The sequence below is a fragment of the Zalophus californianus genome, chromosome 16 (assembly GCF_009762305.2).
Source record: "Zalophus californianus isolate mZalCal1 chromosome 16, mZalCal1.pri.v2, whole genome shotgun sequence".
In the NCBI taxonomy this organism is placed as follows: Eukaryota; Metazoa; Chordata; class Mammalia; order Carnivora; family Otariidae; genus Zalophus; species Zalophus californianus.
In genome coordinates, this window is record NC_045610.1 from 54,087,647 (window position 1) to 54,103,857 (window position 16,211).

The window sequence follows — 16,211 nt, forward strand, 5'->3', positions numbered from 1 at the left end:
AGCAATTCCCCCAAAAGCATCCTTCACATATTCTCTTTTCTTTTTCTGTCTCTGCCCCTCCCTTATTTTATTGAGGTAAAAAAATGGAAGCAAAAACAAAACCTTACATATGGTGAAATGCATAGATCTTAAGTGTGTGTACCTCTGCACTCTTTGATAAATGTATACATCTGAGCCACCACCACCCCAATCAAATTAGGGAACATAACCAGAGAACAATTCGTCAACCTCAGTCAATCCCCACCTTCCCACGGAAAACCGCCGGTCCGATCTCTATCACCACGCATTATATCTGCTTGTTCTTGAACTTCACATAAATGAAATTATACAATGTGTACCTATTTATATCTGGCTTCTTTTGCTCCTCACAATTCTATTCTACTTCTATGAAGCCCATCAATGTTGCATGTGTCAATAGTTGATTCTTTTCTCTTGCTGAATCACATTCCCTTGTATAAGTGTACAACGAGTTCATCCATCTTCCTCCTGAGGGACATTTGGATTTTGTCTAGTTTGAGACTACTGCGAATAGAGCTGATAGAAATCTCTCTTGGGCAAATACCTCGAAATGTTACTGCTGGGTCGTAGAACAGGTAAATGCTCGACTTTGTAAGTACCTTCGAAACCATTTTTCTAAGTGTCTAAATCATTATATACCCCCATATGAAATAGAATTCCAGTTCCTCTATGTCAATGGCAACATTTGTTGTCAGATTTAAAAATTTTGATGCCTATTTTTGTGAAATGGTATCTTGTGATTTTAATTTGCATTTACAGTGACCCTTCTTCCTTGATGCCCTGTGTAATTCTCTTGCACATTCTTCTGCATTACAGAATTAATGTGATGTCAGATCTGATGATCCCCTACATTCTTTTGGAACTCAGATGTTTATTTCCTTTCTTTGGATGGGAAGAGTTTGGATATCCATTTTTCTTATGAGCTTTTTAAAAGATTGATTGATTGATTGATTGATTTTAGAAAGGCAGGGAGGGCAGAGGGGGAGAGAGAGAGAGCAGAAACCCCCCCTCCCTGCCGAGCGTGGAGACTAACATGCGGCTCCACGTGGGGCTCAATCCCAGGACCCTGAGATCAGGACTTGAGTCAAAACTAGGAGTCCAACGATCAACTGACTGAGCCACCCAGGCACCCCATGATTTTTCATTTTTGCAGCTGCCTCAGGACTGTATCAAGCCAGCTAGAACCATACGGGGCGTGCCAAGCACTGTGGGGGGCAGGGGTGGGGTGGCTGGTTGTACTGGCCCCTCTGGGTCCAGCTGCAGACAAATAAGGCCGGGAATCTAGGAACATCTAATCGGAGATTCCCAGCTCCCTTATGGGCAGCTTGGGAGACAGGCGAAGTCAGGATAATGGGAGGGAGTGTTAAAGCCCAAATAAACATCTGAACTTCTAGGTGGTGCTTATTCAAGGTACCCTAAATTCTCTCACCTGTGGGGACCCACATCTATGCAGGACGTTATAGAAAGGCAACATTTGTGGGGCTTTTGCACTTTGTGGCTCTAAGTCCCTTGAAAGGGTAAGATTTGCTCTTCTGGGTATCCTTCATCTTTGTAAGTTCAGGGCAGGGGGAAGTGGGAAAAGGGCACTCTTCTTCTAGGGTCCCCAAAGCAGAGATAGAGGAAGGAGCCCTGGAGCTTCATTTCCCCTTATGCCTGAGGCCTCCGAATCCCAGAATGGTCATGCATTTGTCTCATCTCCCAGCCAACAGAACTACCTCTCTCCGGAGCCAATTTTGAAAGTCCCTGAAATTTCTGAAGCCGTCACTGAACATGAGAGCACATCTGACCTCTGCGTTGATTTCATCACCCAGCTGGCCCCTGTCTGAACTCCTGCCTCCATGGAGAATTCTTGAAATCCATCCTATTCTCCACCTGCAGCTGTTTTCTGGGATTTGAAAAAAAAAAAAAATGATATGGCATTTTTAAGTCTCCCCAATGCCCCTGCTCCTAGATTTCCCTATTCCCACCAATGCTCTTTCAACGTCCAATTTTCATCTGTGTTACCTGATCATTTCAATTCAGGCATAATGCAAGTGGTTAACTATTGAAACCAAGCCTGCCCTCATGCCAGACAGCAAAATTAAGATGGTAGGAAAGTAACTTGAGCCAACAGAGTATCAGAAATCAGCCATGAGCAGTCACTGATCAATGGACATGAGGGCAAACGAAATTCAGCTGTCCAGCTAGAGGCCAGCACCCACAACTATTAATCAAAACGATCCTCATGGGCATAGAGTGTAGAAAGAACTGTCTTGCTCTGGTCTATTGAGCCACATTGCTCAAGAGGTCATAATCATTGAGACAACAAATGTTTCATGCTCGTCTACGGCCTGACAGGCTCCACGCTAGAAGCTAGTGATACAGAAAAGACCTCACACCTAGTAAGGAGAGAACTGTATTAACAAGTAATTTTAATAAATTATGGAGTTGTGTTCCGGGATTAAATATAGCCAAGGGAGTGAAATGAATAAAGAGCTTATAGTCAGGTGTTCCTTAGCCTCTAAAATTCATCTTCGGAACATGTATTGCTTTTAAACACCGAAAGAAAAAGAAAAGATTACTTAATAAATAAATTGATTATCTTGAAAAACAACACCGATAGCCTGATTTGTAGAGCCACCTTTCATTTGATTAGCATCTCGATTACCCCACTTGGCAAAGTTATACTTTATTACAACCCTAGTGGTTTAATTGAAGCTGTAGTTACCGCTCATATTGATGGCGGGTGGAGGGGATGGGCTGGCCAATTCCTCGCTTTCCCAGAAACTCTGTCTATTTTGATGTGATATCTACACTCTTTCTCCAAGTGGCCACATTTTTCACACTTGATTTCTCAGAGCTACCCAGCCCAAAAGTCCCCCCGGAGAAAGAGTCCAATCGCTTTTGAAAGGGAGCCAATGATTCTGTCTGTCTTTTCTGCTTATTCACTACAACATCCTGGGCCGTGGTGGACAGAAACGGTACAGGGGGTTAACCTACTGGTTGACTTGATGTGCCAAGTGCCTGACAAAAACCAGGTTTAAGCAAAGCTGACATAACCAGATTTATCTCGAATTTATATGAGATTGAAAGAAAGAACAGCCTCGCCACATGGACAGTTCACCCCCAGAAGCAGCGAGGAGGTCTGCTTGCAAATCTTCTGGAACAGATAATTCCGTCTCCATTTTGCAGTCTGGCTCGGAGAGTGAAGAGGCAGGAAGGGTGCAGGGACCCCATCTCTGCCGAGGACACACTTCTTGGGGATGCCCACCCTGCCTGGGAGAAGGATCTTGACAGACTGTAACCCCCCTCAGGCGGGGACCCACCCCGCAAGCTGCTGATGTCTTGCCACAGCTGTTTCCGTGTTTTATTACGATTTTCTCCGCCTTTCATTTTTCAGGCCAAGGAGAAGCTCAGGGGGCCCATCTGTTTCTCTCTTGCCCTTTTCCCTGTTCCCAGAAGCAAAGCGTACGCATGCATGCGCGCACACACACTCCACACCAGGCCACCCCGGACTCCTCTTAGGACAGTGCAGAGCAGGAACCAGGAGGGAGCCCTACCCACCCAACCACACCGCAGGGACCTGCAGTGAGAGGCCCTGTGGGGAGGGGAGGGGGCGCTCTCAGAAAGCTGGAAAGGAATAGTGCATGGTGACAAGAGCAGCAGATACGGGAGCAAAACCTCATAAAAGCAACAGGTTTTCTCCCTAGGAGAACATTCTATTTTGCTTTTTTGTTTTTACTTAAACTCTCCTATTAAAAAACAAAACAAATCAGGCCTCGTAGTGTAGATTCATTGCAGGGTGGATTCGCTCCCGTCCAGAAAGCCTAAGAGAAATGATCCCACAGGGCTTAGGAAAGAGCTAGAAACAAAGTAAAAGAGCAATCTTCCCATCAAGATGGAACAAAACAGTGTCATTTCTAAGAAGAATAACACTACGAAAGCCGGCTAATGGCCCCCAAGGTCCCAAGGATGAAGCTAGGCCCTTGAGGACATTGTCGCATTAAAGTTCCAGACTTTATGACCATCTCTCCTCCCTTCTGTGGCAGGAGTAGGTGTGCACGTCCCGTTGGTTCTTTCTCTCCAGTGGGTCCCTCCACAGCCACCACCCAAGAAGAGCTGGTGCAGCCCAAGCTGAAGTTGGTACAACTGTCCTCTTCCTTCTGCTGTCGTCAGTTTCCTGGAGCACTGGTCTTGTGTCTCTGGATTATCTAAGAAGCTGCAACACTGGGCCCTAAAGACCACTTGGAGCCAAGCAAGCCAGACTTTAGGTTCTTTTTCAATCTCAGGTCCCTCCCATCCCCATGGATCCATCTCCAGTTGTCTCGCTGGATAAACTGTCCCACACCCCATCGCCCTGCTGGATCACCCATCCTTTGAGGGCAGCGTTTCTCAACCTCTGTACTTTGGGCACTGTGTTGTTGGGTTGTTCTGTGCACAATAAGGTGTTGGCAGCATTCCTGGCCTCTAGCCACTCGATGCCGGTAGCATCCCTCTCCAGTTGTGACAACGCAAAGTCATCTCTAGATATTGCCCAATGTCCCCGGGGAGAGGGGGCCAACTTGCTCTGGTTGAGAACCGTAGCTGTGGGCCTCTGTTTCCACAGTTCTTGGGTTGGAGCATACTTCTACTTCCTCTCCTTACTTAGAACTTTGAAGACTTAAATCATCTCCTCCAAAGACCTTGAGCGAGCCATGGCTGAGCTGGTGTTGGCTATGCATTTTCCCTCGCCACCTACATAAGTTCCAGCTATTTACTTGTGCTTTACCTTGCCATTGTTTCCCAACTATTTTATATGGGTTTGTCTCATTTAGAGCAATTGCTTTCAAGCTTCTAGATGACCAGAGTTGTGCCTTACTCTTCTTTTCAGGCATCACCTGTAGCTGTTAGCAATTAATACAGCGTTCCACTCATCCCAGGGTACCTGGCACCTAGTAAGCCCCGAATAAATCTCTGCGAAAGGAAGGACAAACAGAAGGACAGAAGGAGAGTGGAGGGAGAGGGACAGGGGAAGGAAGGAGAGAGGAAAGATATTTAATAGCTCCTTATAGATGGAAGAATGAGCAGTGTTCCTTAATTATCTCTTAATTATCTCTGTCTCTGCCCAAATATTTCTCTGTCGCTTTACTGGCACCTGCTTCCCAAATCACTGAAATCATCACCAGTAATCCTAAGTCTGGGTAGCCTTGGCTTTGGGGGGATGCCAGTAGGACCCTGATTCCTGCTAAATGACAACTTCCAATTCGAAAACCTCCTGAAATGCACAGTCTTCAATCCAGAGCTTCAGGGTCTGTAGTTTTGTTCTGGTTTTCCAGTGGAGCGTGCTCTCAGGAGCCGCTGCAACTAGAGTTCAGGCCTTGCGTCTCACCAGTGCCAACTCTGAAGGACCTCCAGATGGTGTGTGAAGGCAGAGTGGAGGTGAAGCTATGGAAGGCCTGAAAACACCTAAAAAGCCAAGCAACCAAAATGGGCATCGACAGCCCACATCTCACACAAGGCACGTTCGTGTGGACTGGGCTTGGGGCACGGTCTGTCCGAGCCGGAGGTGGGACTAGAGGGGGCAAGTGAGCCTGGAGAGGGAAGACAGTGTTGATTCACTGGATTTTCCCAATAACTTCCAGGGTCATTTCAAAGAGCACGTGAGATCATACGTGGCGCATTGTGCGGGGCCAAGATTTGGGCTTTTGTCTCTCTTCATTACGTCTCTGCCATGCTGTCCTCGTAGGTTCCGAGGTCACCTCACACGCTGGCTCCCATCCGTGTGTCTATAAATCTGTAACCCCTGAGCACAGCCCTAGTTACTCACCACGATGCTCCCGCCGCCACTCATACCAACAGTTTCACTGGCCCTCTCTTATTTGCATGATAAACTCCAGAAACTCCTGCGCTTGTCCCCATCCCACCTTGCCTTTCTCACCTCCTTCCCCTCCATGATCTCTTTCCATTGCCCTAGTGTTTTCACCAGCCTCAAGCTCTTGCTCCTTCCCTTGCTTGTTTCTATTTGGCTCATGGTCTCCTTTCACCCCATCGCTTTCCACCCTGTTCTGTCCATCTCCACAGAACAGTCTTCCCCCTTCCACACTCCCCACCCAAGGTAAAGGAACTCTCCTTCCCCCAAACTAGCAAAGCATATCCAAGGGGCTGTTGCATTTGATCAAACCTAAGATGCCACTGATTGAAAGCAAAACGTGCATCTTCAAACGAATGAAAACAAACATGTATTCTGAAAACTCGTCTTTCCTGTACGTTTAACCTGCGTCACCGTTACTGTGTATGTGTTCTCTCGCTTTTCTGAGCTGCACTCTTTTTTTTTTTTTTTTTTTAGTTTATTTATTTGAGAGAGGGAACACAAGCAGGGCGAGTGGGAGAAGGAGAAGCAGGCTCCCCACTGAGCAGGGACTCTGATGCGGGGCTCGATCCCAGGACCCTGGGATCATGACCTGAGCGGAAGGCAGACGCTTAACGACTGAGCCCCCCAGGTGCCCCAAACTGCGATCTTCTTAAAGGCGTGGCCTCCTACTGGTCCACTGCTGTGCTACTCCTCCAACCGAGCACAGAGCTGATGCTGGATTTGCACATAGGGGGGAACATATGCAGATGTGCATACAAAATGGGCAGTAAGAACGAATCAATATTCCAGACTGCAAGAATCCTGCTACAAATATGCAACTCATTAGGTTTTGTAGTTAAAAATGTATACTTGCTTACTTTAATGGCCTAGCTCATTATCCAACTCAAACTATTAACTTATATTGAAAAAATATAGACATTTATACAAATTAATGAGGAAGAGCAAAAAAAGTTACAAACTATCAAAACATATCCCCCCAGAGCACCTACTAAGTGCAGAAAACTCTACAAACCACCCGACGGATGCATTTTGCCCTGATTCGTGCACAGCCCCAGGAGGTGAGGGAGTTCTACGAACTCCACTTCACAGATGAGCACCCCATGTTCATCTCTGTGGGGTCCGGTCCCAGCTGGAGAGTGGTCGAGGCAGAATTTGAACTCGCTCTATCTTGATGCCAGAATCTGAGCTCAAGAATTTCTAAACAGTGCCTAGTCTACCTCTCTCATCAAAGAAGCAAAATGCAGTCACTCTCCTAGAGACGAGCGTACCTCACTGCCAAGCCAGCCGGCCATTGCCCTCCTGCCCCTCAAGGAAGGAATTGGGGCACCTCGGCGAGGCCATGAGGGGAATCCTGGAACTCTCCTCCCTCCTCCGAGTGAGAAACCGGCAAGGATCTTCCCATTTGTCTTTCTGGAGGTTGCAGATAGGAAAACAAGACAAACAGGCAAAAAGCCCCAAATGTGTTAGCCTGGGTCTTCCGAGGAGCCCGAGCTGAGAGGAGATGAAATGTGTACGGACTTTATGAGGGGAAATGTCTGTGTGAGGGGGAAGAGGGAGGAAGTGGAGAAACAGGGAGAGGCCTCTGGCCCCCATGTAAGTCTTTCCCTGAGTGAAGGAGAGGTCAAAGCATCCTAGACTGCTGGGCGAGACCACAGGGGGACTATTCTGCCACAGGAGGCCCTCACGGGAATGCCAAGAACAAGTCTCCCTTGCCTGCGCTCAGCCCTTGGCCAGGAGCCACCTGGGGGAGGCATGGCTTCTGCATCGGGGAGGCACTGGGTTCCATAGAGCAGAGGCCTTTGGTCAACTGTACTTGCTGCAGGTGGAGGTGCATTCTCAGTGGGAGGGAGGGAAGGGGGGATGCTCCGTGGAATTACGTGGATTGTATGCATGGTTGGCAAAGAAAGGGGTGAAACTGGCTCAGCCCAGTGGCTCCGAGCCACTGCCTTTTCTCATCTGTTCTAGGGGTGCAAACAACCACTATTCACACTGGGTGAGGTGGTTTCCCCTTAGCTGCTTCGCTGTGTTGGGGGCCATAGTAAGAGCCCCTCAATTTTCACTACTATGGCATGTAAGCTTTTCTTTTTACCTAGGAAAACGTCATGCATGTGGTGAACATTTGCAGATATATAGAAATACGTACAACCGCATTGCAGATAGGCAGAAATAAGGAGTAGAAGAATCCACACATTCCAGCTCCCGGTGGAAACCTCCATTAACCATGCGCATGTGCCCTGGCATTCAGTGTGTGTGTGCCCTGGAAATGAAAGAATGAGAAATAAGGCAACATGATTTACTGGACTTCTATCTACTTAGCACCTTGTACTGAACACCTGTCTCATGTCTCCTCTTCGTGACCCCCTGAGGGAAGGCCCATTTGCCCCATTTTCTAGGTGTCCTGTGAGGAAGTAGCAGTGAGAAGAACCACTGAGACACTGAGGGTCAGGGGGGCGAAGGACCTGACAGCAACAGACCACTGACCAGATCCTCACTGTGACTCTAAGCTTCTGGGCAGTGAGACTGCAGCTAACATCACTGTCAAGCCTGTCCTCTCTCCCCAGGATTATACCAGAATGCATCCCTCAACAGGATATCCTATATGAACTCTGGAAAGGGTTTCCATGCTCTCCTCAGGATAGACGAGGTGTCTTCCTTCCATGACTGTCGATATCGCACTTCAACTCAGAACTCACAGGAGAAAAAGATCTACCCATTCATCCACGTACAATACATTGCTGCTTACCTTTCAGTCATTAGAATAAAACACCATCTCGGGGGAGAGTTGATTCCTGAGAGTGGTGCAGAGTTCCCCTTGCTACAGCATAAAAGCACACCATCCCCTAACCCCAGATTCTTCATCTCTCAACTGACCGCGTGTGCTTTGAACAAACAGATGCTATCCCAGGAGGAAAGAACACAATGCCTCCAGAGATGCTAAACCTGGACCATGTTTACTTTTGATCATCTCCGTTTATAGGGCTGTGCGATCTGTCCACTGGGCTTTATTTTCTACCGAAGAGATTGTTACCCTGAGTTGCTGGGGCTCTGAGTTCCTTATCCCCCCCCCCAGGGGTCTCAAGTCATAAATTTCAAGCCGCTATTAACTTGGGCAGACAGATTTTTAAGACTCCTATAGAGAGCATACAATTAACCATCTCCTGTCAGCTGGAAAATCAGCTCAATGGCCATTCAAGTTCATGTCCAAACTCCTTTACATTAAGGAATGCTTAGAAAGGTTCCTTGAGTCTCAGAACTAGGATCTCTTTGAAACTATAGAGACAGAAGAAGTCCAGAATGGGAAATAGAGTTGGCCATGAGGAGGAGGAACTCCACAAGTGTTATATACGTGCACAGGCTAGAATTTTAAAAAAATTCCATTCTTTCAAAAGAGAGAAAGAAGGAAAATAATGCCCCAAGAGGGGTCAGGGTTCTTGCCCAGTTGGTACCTATCCTTGTCATCCTGGCATGGCTGGGAAACTATCTTAGTCCCTACGGCTGCTGTAATCAAACACCGCAGTAACAGAAATTCATGTCTCATAGTTCTCGGGGCTAGGAAGTTCAAGATCAAAGCTCCTGCAGAGCCCACTTTCTGGTTCATAGATCCCGTTTTCTCCCTGTGTCCTCATAGGGCAGAAGGAGTCTAGGAAGCTTCTGGGTCTCTTTTACAAAGGCACTAATCCCCTTCATGAGGACTCCACCCTCATGACCTCATCACCTCCCAAAGGCCCCAGCTCCTAAAACCATCTCCTTCATATGTTAGGACTTCAACATATGAACTGGGGAAGCTGGGGGAGGGGCGGCGTCAGGGTTCGGGGGAGGGACACAAGCATTCAGCCTGTAAATGAAACACATCAACAGCCCTGTACCCAGGACGCAAGCTCTAATGCGATGACTTCATTAGTGTACATCATTATTTTAACCATATTCAAAACTTCAGTGTGTCAAGAATTAAAAAGTAAAAAGATCATAAAACAATACAACAGAATAAACCATCCTGGGATTTCCTCTGATTAAGAAGACATTTTCAACCCTCTAAAAACCCGAAACCAACATGAGATTGCTCTGATGTCTCTCCCTTTGCCTGGAAATGACAATATTCACCGCGAGACCTAGCAACTTAAAGATCTCCAAAGGAAAAATAAAAAATTGCTAAGTCTTGAAATTCCAGGAGAACACAGTCTGGGTCTTGAACTTGGACCTTTTATGGGAAATCTATTCAAACGCAGATTATAACTTTCTACCTGGGGTTGCTAATCTGTGTTGCCGCCAAATCAAATAAGAACACCTTTCCCCAAAGTGGAGCCTGGGCTGTGTTTGAGTTTGGTTCTCCATTTCGTCTGCTTCCCTCCCTGGGTGTCTCCCCACGATGGGCCACCTTTCCTCCTGCCTGCAGCCCAGCTGTTCAGGAACAAGTGCATGTGAGGAGACGATGAGCAGGGGCTGGGGAAAACGAAGAAGAGCAAAACGCTTGTAAAGTCTGGAAGCAGTTAGACCAGGGTTGTCTTTCTGTCCACAAATGGGAATCAAAAGTTATTATTTATACTGTTGTTCAGTTAGATTTTGACTGAAGCTATATCAAAGCCTGGTTAATTTATAACAGAGCTGCTAGGTGAGAAGATATATTCCGAATTCCAAACAAAGTTACAAATGAAGGCGGCTTGGGAAATAGTCTGTTCTTGAGGTGGAAATTCCATGTGTCTTTATGAAGGGACCATTAAGATTGGATTCAATAATTTTGGCTCCTTTCTCAAGACTTTCGGTTCTTATTGACTGAGCTTGCCTTTAACCCAGATAGCTCATTTTAGTCCCATAAAAACCATTACCAATGGGTTTTTGAAATTAAAATCTTCAGGGGCGCCTGGGTGGTTCAATCGTTAAGAGTCTGCCTTCGGCTCAGGTCATGATCCCAGGGTCCCGGGATCGAGCCCCGCATCGGGCTCCCTGCTCAGCGGGAAGCCTGCTTCTCCCTCTCCCACTCCCCCTGCTTGTGTTCCCTCTCTCTCGCTGTGTCTCTCTCTGTCAAATAAATAAATAAAATCTTAAAAAAAAGAAATTAAAATCTTCAGGAATTTACTGTTGACCCTGTTGAATTTCATTTGGCATATCTGGCTCTGCTGCTACCAACTCTCACAACATTCTGAATTTTAAATGGTGAAGCTATCCATATGAGTTATCCCTTCTAATTATTGATCATAAACACATTTCATAAGCATTTCATCGAACTTTTATTGATGAAAATGTCAAGTGGGACCGTGGCAAAGTAGAACCCAAATGATCTTCCTCTGGAGATTTTCTGTCATGTCAACTCCGATTTGGTATGGAACAGCTGAAACGTGCTTATAAGATATGGCCATCTTGGGCACAAGGACAACTCAGCTACCTATCTGTCTCAAGTCCCTCCGGTTTTTGATGCCATCCTACCGTGGGTACCCCCCAGTTTCGGTGCTAGAGCTTCATGAGCTGAGACCAGACAGCTAGTTTTTCCTTCTATCACACCCTCTAGTAAAGGACTCACAAAAAGGGTATTTAAATTAGCACCTACTTGATTTACATTTAGTGAAAATATCTTTTGAAATACTAGATGACAGTATAGGACTTCGAATAATTCTATTTCTCAAAACCAAACCTGAGCTTTACAAAAACATTGTAGGAAGCTCAGCCGAAACCCCCAGTCTCGTTCTCCAAGCCAGTTGGGTGGGTCACGAGATGCCCTTCTTTCGCCTTCTCAGGGACACTGTGGGGCAAAGCTAAGAAACTCAAAGTTACTTTTAGACGCAGTAATTTCAACTCCAGCAATCAAATCTTGTTCTGGGGAAGAGAGAACACTTCATACCATGAGACCCATTGTAGATAAGCCTTCTAGAACTGGCAGCAACCACAGTAAAAAGAGCTGGGCTTCTCGACGGACCTATTACATGCCACGTGACAAAACAGGGCACTATCTGATCACGAGCTGTCCAGTCCCAGCAAGCCTGCCACACCCACGGTGGCAGTGGCGGGGGATAGCCATGGAGGGGTGGGGGGTGGGCTGTCAATACAATCAGTCATCCTACAGTCTACGAGGCCACCTGGGTTCCTCGTGAAGGGACACGAGGACAATGGAAACCACTGAGTGGAAGAATGAACAAGAGAAGAAAGGAAGGATGGTGACACCTGGCACGTATCCCACCTGGCTTACGATGTGCCAGGTATGTTCTAAGCACTTGGCATCAGGCGAAAAGGCACTGCCATCTCCATTTTACCTGTGAGGACACTGGGGCAGCAAAGAGTTAAGTCACAGGACCCAAGTCAGGTGGCTGGTAAACAGCAGAGATGGGATTTGTACCCAGATAATCTGGCTCCAAACCCTCCCCTTGAATTCTACAGCCTCCTGAGTAGAGGGAGGAAAGCAGGACGGAACAGAGCGGCTGCGTCATCCAAGTTCAAGTCCTTCAAGGGAGTGCTGGCGAGAAAGCTAGGAGAGAACAGCTTGCTCTGGTCCGAACTCGACTTCAAGGTCCTTGAACAGTCCACCCCACTTGCGTCTCTTTCCTTTGCCCCGTACCCCACTCCCACCCTTGACCGTGGTACCTTCTGCCCCACCCACTCCCACAGCAGCTTCTCCGCCAATATCACCAATTACAAGGAGGCTGGCAGCCTTGAGGATCCATCTGTTTTTAATTAAACTACACACACTCACACCTCTTTCTTGGTCATTTCCTAAGAGGTGGGAGGGAGAAACAGGGGTCTGGGGAGGTTTTGAAAAGCATTCTTTCCACATCATAGCACCCTTTCCTCCCCACTAAGAGCCCCCGCCCCAGGGGATATTCCACTGGGTGAGGGGCTAGGGCCTTCTCTCCCTGAGAAGGGAGAGGGGCAGGAGAGAAAGGGGGGGGGAAGGGGAAGGAGGGGCAGGAGGCGGGAGGGCACTGGAGGAGGAGAGCAAGGAGGAGGGGGAAGGGAGGAGAGGGTAGAGGAAGGGGAGGAGGAAGGGGGGGAGGGGAGGAGGAGAAGGGGGAGGAGGAAGAGGTTTGCCTCTCAAGGATCCTTTTCCCATGGAAATGCGCTGTGGCTGGTGCCCATTAGCATCCCTAATGCATAATAAGGGGTCAGCCTATTGTCATGCAAATTAATTCAGATGACAACAGTCTCTCCTCGACAACATGCCCGGGCACGGGGAAGTTTCTCACACTGCCTCAGCCAATGCTAACTGGTGGTCTCCACCCATCTTTCATTAATTATTTTACCCCCTTCACTCCTGCAAGGTTTGTTTTTGGCTATGACCCCCTTCACTCCCCAGCTGCTGCTGGCTACTTTTCATTCTAGAGTGCTTGAGAACACCCCCGATGAGCAAAATAAAATATAAGGAAAGTAAATAACAACTAGAGGACAATACTACCTAAGCAGTATCCCTTTTTCCCCCCTTGGTCATTTGGAGTCTGATAAGATGGATTCTTTTTGAGCTTGACTACAAAGGGGCTGAGTCATTCTTGCCATTGTCTGCCTGCCAACCTCTTACTCCAGGCCACTGACCAAGTGTTTCCCACTTGTCCACATCTGCAGGCTTCCGCTAGCCCTGCCCAGGGCTGAGACCGGGTCTTGCCTGGGTGAGAGTTCTCTGTCAAAAGAAAGAGTAAACATGGATGGCTTTGGACCAAGCCAGGGAGTAAGAGCAGAGTTAACAGCCCATTTGTGCTGCAAGTGTGGGCTCAGCAACCCCCTTCCATCTCCTGCCCCCGCCGGGCATCCAGACATGTCGTCCCCCGACCCATCTCCTTGGCCTGACGATTTCTCCCCAAAGTGAAGAGCTGGCCTCACCCTCACTTCTAGAACTATGCCTTCTTGTTCTACGCACAGCATAATAGACCAGCTATACCACAGTTTGGGAATCTGAGGACCAAGCCAAGTTCTGATGGTCTCTCTTTGCTGTGTGATCTCAGGCAAGTTACTTACTCTTTGTGTGTCTCAGGTGACTCACCTATAAAATGGGAGTAACAAACACACTCGCCTAGTAGGGCTGTTGTGATGATAAGCACGGAATACATGTAAAACACTGGAAACAATCCTGGTACATTGTGAGCATTTTGCATTAATTGTTAGCTAGCATCATTAATTTTCCCAGACGTTTTCCTTCTTTTGGTTTATCTGGCTAACTCTCCTCTGTCCAGTTCAGCAGAATTCACTCTCCTACTTCTTGCTTCCAACACTCTGGGCAGCCCTGTCCCAGTTTTTGTTGCCTTCCAAGACTTTTTATGACAATAAAACTCCTAATAACGCAAAGCATTGCCGACACAGAAAGCATGTGACCCAGGGACCACCTTTGTCCCAGGAAAATCCTGACATTTCTACCATGCATCTGAGTAGATGGGGTAAAGAAAGATGGGGAGAGAAAGACATTCTAGAAATTAACTTTAGCTCAAACATTATCTGAACAACAGACAGGCTTTGTAGCCAGACACAAATTATATGCAAATCACATGCAAATCTGAATGTAAATACTTTGGGCCTAGGGAGAAAATCCTTGAGGAGACATTCCCATTCCCTTGTCCCCTGCTTCTCAAGCTGCACTTTGTTTTCTGATTGGTTAGTTTGGAATTCATTATAGAGATTCAAAGGTGCATATAATTTTCCAAAAGAGTTAATTTCACCTGTTTGGCAAGGGTCAGAAGCTAAAGAGACCTTGGGAAGCAGATACTCCTGCAGGAGCTTCTTCCATGCAAGGGAGTGTTCTGTCTACTCTACCCTCCCCACGCTTCCCCACCCCCAAGCCAAGAGAAAGTATAAAAACATCAAGGACAAGGTCAAGAACCAGCACAACTACAAACCTCTCAGGGGCTCTTGGTTGGGCTGGGAAGGGCCCCGGAGGGTTTCGGACCCTCGGAATAGCCAGAAATCTTGTGTGTGTTTCCTTAGTGAGCTCACGTTCCCATTCCAGGGAATGGCTGTATCCTGGTTCTGCTTTGCTCCATCCCCCTATTTCCTTCAGCTTCCTCACTCCAGGGCAATGGTCATGCCTCGGACAGAAAAACAGAAAACAGAAGCCGTCCCGCTAAAGGCGCAGACTCACCCGCACAGATATGTCCTCTCCTCCCCTAGTGCTCAGAGGAGGATATGTTGTTCCCTCTCCTACCAACCAATTGCTCTGAGTCCTCCTTGGGACCTTGCTTTCTCATTAGACCCCTCTCTGAGACCCCTTCAAATTCCCCTTCCCTTCTTGTGCTTGCTCTTCAGCATTCAAACATCAAGTTGATAAAGACATTCAATGGATGGCCGCTGTCACGCACTTAGAATATTGCCTCTTATGTAGCAAGTGTGCCTAAGAGTTTGCTATAATTATTCAATGAAAAGCTGATCCAACTCATTAGCGTCAGGGACATGCATCCCAAAACAATGAGATTCCTTTCTTTGTCCAAGAGCCACACTGTCTAGTAGAGCGTTCTGTGATGATGGAAATGCTCTGTATCTGTCTGTACAACCTGATAGCCCCTGGAGCCACGTGTGGCCGTTGAACTCTAGAAAGGTGGCTGGAGCAGCCAAGGAGCTAGATTTTTTATTTGATTTTAATGAACTTTACGCAGACACACCTGGCCAGTGGCTACTGTTTTAGATAGCATAGATCTAAACATGTGGCAAAAAATTGAAAGCCTTGATAGTATCCAGTGTGGCTGAGAGTGTGGGAAGACAGGTGCCCCCATACACGCTATGAGTGTGAGTATCAGCAACTATGGCCCTTTTGTAGGACCCCATGGCAGTATCTGTCAGCTCAAATGTGCATTCCTCAAGTTCACAGAATCCAGGTTAAAATGACCTCACGTAAGGGCACAAAAGGGTAAGAATAAGGAATTTATAATTTGCAAATGTATGTGCTTGTTTCCAATTTTTTTACTCTTGCACAGTATGCCATAATGGACATCCTGTCTTGTCTGTAAATGGACGATAATCATCGTACACAGAGTTATCGAGAGGATAGAAGCCAGTTTATCTTAAGAGCCTAACATGGGTTCCAAAGCAGATGCTCAATAAATGGTGAGTTTTTATTAATTCATAATAATCATCACAGGAGTAACATTGGTAGGGTCAGAATTGAAGTCAAAACCTTGGGAGCCGGTTCCTAAAGCTTCCTGGGTTTATGGGTACACAAAATTCAGGGGGTAGCTACTGGCTGAGTGGAAGAAGCCACCAAACGAAAATATGTGAGAGAGAGGCATCAGTCAAAGAAGGGCATATACCTGGGTTCAGATCCCACCCCTTACACTCCTCCATTGATGAATTACCCTTTCTCCACATGATGGAAAGAGCGAACACCAGAGTCCCAATGACCTGTGTTGAAATTCCAGCTTTTCCCTCTAAAAAGTCTGTATCCTTGGGCAAGTTGCCAAACTCC